We start from the raw sequence: 6,000 nt of genomic DNA, 5'->3' as shown, positions 1-6,000 counted from the left end.
TGATGTTTCTCATGTTCGATTAAGATTCTGCTAAATTGGTTGTAGAAGTAGATAAAGTATTTTTCTTTAGTATATTTCATTATCAGGTAACCTAAAATGGGGATTTCTATATATGCAATAGTTAATGCAACAATTATGAACTCGAGCCAGATTTTATCAGGAAATATAGCAAATTCCTTTATGGAATATAGAAAGAAAAGAAGAGTTTCTTCAAGGATTTTTCTCCCTTTCTTAATGAGTTATTTTGTTACGGATGCATTTTGTTTTTTTTCTCAGTTTCCAAATATGGGATGGAAGTTGACTATACAGAACCCACTCCCCATCCATATATACCATATAATTTTGTTGGAATCTCAATTCCATCCCCATTTTTACAAAAACTGTCAGGGTGTTATGTTTCCTATTGATAAAATTGCTTTTGATAGAAGAACCCCTAGGTTTTCTAAAGAGGCCAAAGTAGATATCTTGCTAGTGGCCAGATGGTTTATAGAAGAGACATTCACCTACATTAGAGTTTGTGGGAGCATTAATTCCCAAAATGTACTCCCATATTACATCCTTCACAAGCTATTGCCAGAGAAATAGTTTATCAGACAACGAGGGAGGGTAGTTTAACCAAAGGACTGAAAGAATAGAAGAAAGCCATTTGGCCAACCTTTCCATTACAATGTGGTTCTTTCACACTACACAACTATGGACATGCAGTAAAAGAATCAAAGATTATTATGTCTCTAAAATTTTCCATAGTCCTAGGAAGACAATATGACCTGAATCACGTTGCTAAAGAATTTACCACTATGGTGAAAGTCAAATAGTTCACCCATGAAGAGGTTGTGTTTGATGACCTCTTCCAACAAGCAGAAACATTTTCACAAGTCCTACATATGGAATCATTACTATTAAGCCTGGAGTATATTAATGCTTTTTATTTGTATATGAATAAGAGACTGTTAAAGGTCCCATTGGACCTATAATAGATTGAAGCAATAAGAGAACCAACTCCTAGCGTAAGCTTGGAGGGAAGTTACAATGAAAATTATGAAGAAGAAACCCAAGAGAATTTGACTCATGAGTCAGAGAACTCAGAATGACAATCTCAAAATGGAGGAGGAAACATAAATAAAGAGTCTAAGAAAGATACAACTAGAAGTACGGAGAAAATGGCTAAAAAATCCTTGGCAAAGAAGCAGGTAGAGGTTGCTTATACTTTAACTCAATCAGGTAAGACTCTAGTCATTGACCTGGAACGGGATTGGGAGAAATTAAATAAGAATCTTCATACAGACACCAATCTTGAGGAAACATATGAACTACATACCCCCAAGCAAACCCAACATAAAGCAAATCGAGAAACAAGAAAAGAAGGAGCTACAGGGACTCAGTATATTAAGATTATTCTTGTTGTTCCTATTAACACTCAGTTTTTTCCCTGCCTCCTGAAGGGAATACAACCGAGGTAGCCACTAACCAATCTTTTAGCTACAGGTCCTAGCCTACCTGCAACCAGAGAGGGATCCCTCTTTGTGATTTAGCTTTGTTTTGGTGTATTTTTAGGCTAGTTATGATGCACAGAATTTTTTTTTTTAAGTTTGTTGGAGGGTGATTTCGAGCAGAGTTGAGGAGAAAGTCTAAGACAGTCTGTTCCATTGGGCCATGGAGTCAAGGATGGTGTACAGCTGAAAATGTTTCTTGGGGTAAGTGGTAATGCTACAGAGCAAGGTAGGTAGTCTAGGAACAATTTTCAAGTTTGAAGTGATGAAATAAAGTCAGGGAATGAAAGGCAATCAAGAATCTTTCATTAAGCTGGCAAAGGGAAAGTGTATGAGTATTGTCCAGGAGTAGTTAAGAATTCCTAAACAGTATTCAAAGTGAAGGAATTAGTACAAACATGAGCAGTTAAGAATTCATATCTATGACTAATTCTGAGGAAAACATAGATAATAACAGAAATTGAACACAGGGTGAAATTAAACAAATCCTGGGCTATTCTTTCTCCCTGTTATCAAGATTATGAAACATATGTGAAATTTGTAAACACAGAAAACATAAAACGAATTTTAGAATAACTTATTGTTCCATCGAATGACTCAGGAATTCAGTAGCAGATCCCAGAACATCATTTGCACACTCAGACAGCTCAGAAACCATGAACTTCAACAGCCATTTGTATTAGAGAGTTTCAGAAATTACAACGCAACTTAGAGAGAAAATCACCAACCCCAAATACATTCTATGGGGAGGTATTTATACAAAATGAGATACAAAATATCTTGCAGATAAGTCTTCAAGTAATAAGTTCCCTCACCAACTATTCAAGGAAGTAAATGAAAGAAATAAATGCTGCAGTAATTGTTGGTGCTCTAGCTGTCCACTTTGTCAGAGAAATTTGACTTTTTGGGCCAACTGAGTCGGCTGAAGCTGCGTCTTTAATTTATGGTTTCTGTGTTTGCTTTGCTGGTGCTTTGCTGAGTCATTGCTTTGCTGTCCTGCTCTTGGCATGCATACTTGGCCTTTTATAAAATTGTTGTAGTCATATTTTGACTTCTTTTGCCTGCTGTCTTCATGCTTTAACCGGTGGCCTGTGTACCCAATTTCGCTGACCTATAGCTGACCAAAATCTGAAGCTGATCAAAAGAGGGAAAGGACCGAAATTACTTTGGCAAAATCTCCAGCATTGCTTGCCACCAATCTTCTTTAGGCAGCTGATGTCTTTGTATCTTGATGAGTGTTTCATCAGCTTCAGTATATCTATAGAAATTTGGTGGAACCTCAAAAAGATGATTTATTTCATGTTCAATGTAAAACAGGTTCTCTAACTTGTCATAAAGACTCTGTCCTGAGGGAGGCCCTGTTTCCTCTGAGGTACTTGTGGATGCTGTAATCTGATTTGAAATATAATTATTCATCCTGGTAGCATACTTCTCACGGGTCAACAGTCTTCCAGCGCTAGTCAACAAGCTGGGCAATCCTCTGCTCTGCAATGCTGCCATTTTTAGCTTGAATTCATCTATATCTGCTTGCATTTCCTGACACTTTCTTTCTAGTGTTTGCACAAAACTTCTTAGGGTCAGCACCTTTTTTGCTGTCAGAATAGTATCTGTCCTGTTGCTGATGTCTAATGCTGCCAACTCCTCTTTAGTATGAGTGTTCAGGAAGTGAATCATTTTATTAGCCTGCTCAGGCATATTTCCCAATGCTGCCCTAGCCCTTTGATTCTCAAATTGAGCTAGGCCTATTAATTGTATTTGTTCATATATGGCCTGAATAGATCGCCATTGGTCAATTCTTGATTGGCCAATTTTGGCCCACAAAATCTTCTTTATTTCAGCTAGAGTTTTATCAAAATTAAGCGTCTTCTCTAAGCCTTTTATTTTGTCATTCAAGGCCTTAATCTCCCTTGTTTTTTCAGCTACTGTCATCTTGGACTTTTCGTAGCTTACTTCCAGTTTGGCCAACTTTTCTTTGACCTCTTTCACCTCTATCACCTGACCTTCTAGCTCTTTGACAGCTTTTATCATTTCCTCCATGCTCATGCTAGATTCAAGTGTTGTTGTTGTTGCTGCTATAGCAACTGTAGTTAATGTAGCTGTTGTGGATATTGGGATGGCAGGAGGGATTGCTGCTGCTTGTGTGGTGTAAAGCTATAAAAAGGGTCTCTTTCACCTCTAATTACCTGACATTAATATGTCAATCCGGGAGCATTGTGTTATTTCAAAGAGTGTCTCAGTCTGAGGCTATCATTTGTCAGAGTAATGCTAGTAGTACAACGTTCAAAAATACAAGAGTAAACAGATGCTTGTCTATAGCTAAGCTACTTCAAAAGAATAAATCGCACACTCAGAAAACTAGGCAACTTATCAGTCAAGGGTTCGGCAGTGATAACCCATCCCTTTGGAAACTGATGGAAACGAAATTAGAGAACAAGCCATAGGTCTACGAGCTAGACAGTAAATTCTGAGGCTCACTACAACCTTGGAGTGTCTCTCACACCAAAACAACAAATGCGAGTAAATGGAACATCAGATAGAAAAATGGAACATCAAATAAGAAATCGAACAGAAAATCTGGAATGGAACAACAATTCCAAAATGGAACAACAATTCTTAAAAGGAACAACAGTTAAACAACTAAGTCTCACGAGGAGTAATCAAACTTAATCTACTAACTCAAATGCACTCATCGTAATCAAACAACAATCTTTCACTCTTAAGGCAGATTAATCAGCACACACTAATAGAAAAACACTAATTACTGATAAGTTATGGAACAGCGCTTGGAAATCATATATGCACACAACACGCTTGAATAGTAATCTGATCTAGAATCAATCTAAAAAGGAATACGACTACGTTTCAAAATAGAACAACATTACTTCTGAATCCAACAATCGTAAAGAACACAACTTTCAGATGAATTCTGTAACATGAATGTACAACACAAAAGCTCTGTAACAAAATAGTAACAACATTTGGTCAAGACTAATAATATTCAATCAACTCTGAAAGGGACAGTAATATAATGCAGAGTTAATACAACAGTTCTGTCTGTAGAAGCCTTAATGAATTAATCTTAACAGAGCATGTGATGTAAACTTATAAAGCATATCAGATTACCAAATAACGATGATAAGCAAATCACGCAGAAATCAAATCGTAGTAATACAGAAGCAAGTGTCCTCCGGGGCTGGGCCGTTAGCCTCCAAGGGTACACCGCTTTAGGTTAATCCAAATGCAGAGATAAAATAATCACCAAGTTTGTATTAATGCATGAAACAAAAGTACAATGAACCAGTTCTTATCGAGACTCGATGATCAAAGTTTTGATCTTAACAGAAATTACATAAAAGCATAATCATGTCCCTAAGCTAACAGTGTTGTCCCTTTATATAAGGGTGACAGAGGAGATGTCTAAGTAACAAGATAGATAAAGCAGCGATCCCTCAGGATCAAAGATCCTGAGGGATTCGCCAAACCATTAATTCTTAATCATCTCTTTTCTCCTGCGCCGAGCTGGTGTCTTCTCCTCCTTTTCAGGTCTGATTTGTTTTGATCTGCTTAGCCTTGTTTGCACTCGGTCTCCTGTCAAAGGGACAATAGTTACCTTGTCCTTGTCTTTTTCTTTAGAACAGCAACTCCTCGTTTTCACCCCTTCTTGCATGAGGGAATGACAATTATTAGCGGTTAAGTCTTGCATATTAATCTCACATGTTTTGTTATAATTCTTTATTGTTTTCCAAGTTCATGATGCAAAAAGATTTACAAGTTCTACTGAAAAGCCACTAAAATGATCATCAGAAACATACCTTTTTAGTACTCCACATGTGGGAGGAGCAGTGACAATTGTTGGAGTTGTTTTAGGTGGCTGGGAGGTCGACTCTCCCTGCTTGTCTTGCAATGATTTCTCCAACTCTTCCTCCATTTGAATTATTCTTTGGTTCATTTGCATCAGCAGATCCATAGTATCCTCTCCCTCCTTTTCTTGTACAAGTTCTAAAGTTTGAGGGTGCATAGTTGAAGGCAGACTCAATTTTTTTTTGAGTGCAGCAATATCATCCTCTTTCTTCCTTATGAGGGCCTTATGAGGAGGATTAGAGCATTAATATTTTACTAAGAAGTGGTATGACGACTAGCGCAGATAAAGGTAAGTAGCTTGAAGAAGATGAATGGGTCCATAAAACACCTGATAAAGAATCTGCCTTTGACATTAATCACACTAAAGAAACATTCATGGAATAAAAGAAGAGCTTCGCTAAGGCCTCCACCTCAAGAAGCCAAGAAAAGACACCAGAAATCAGTACAACACAAGAGGTTGATCCTTATGTACTCTCTACATTTTTGGAGACATGTATGAAGTTACTAAGTGACAAGAAGGTTGTGGAAGGATTGCATGACTTAATAGACAAGTGCGCCAATAGGGAAAAGACTCCTTTGGAGCGACACATGGTTAGAAAGATCGGTAAGAATAAGGAATGAACAGGATGTGAGATGTGGCTAACAATGT

The sequence above is a fragment of the Pinus tabuliformis genome, chromosome 5_2 (assembly GCF_031772625.1).
Source record: "Pinus tabuliformis cultivar Carrire ecotype Pingquan chromosome 5_2, CPIR1, whole genome shotgun sequence".
In the NCBI taxonomy this organism is placed as follows: Eukaryota; Viridiplantae; Streptophyta; class Pinopsida; order Pinales; family Pinaceae; genus Pinus; species Pinus tabuliformis.
Note: the sequence above shows the minus strand (reverse complement) of the source record.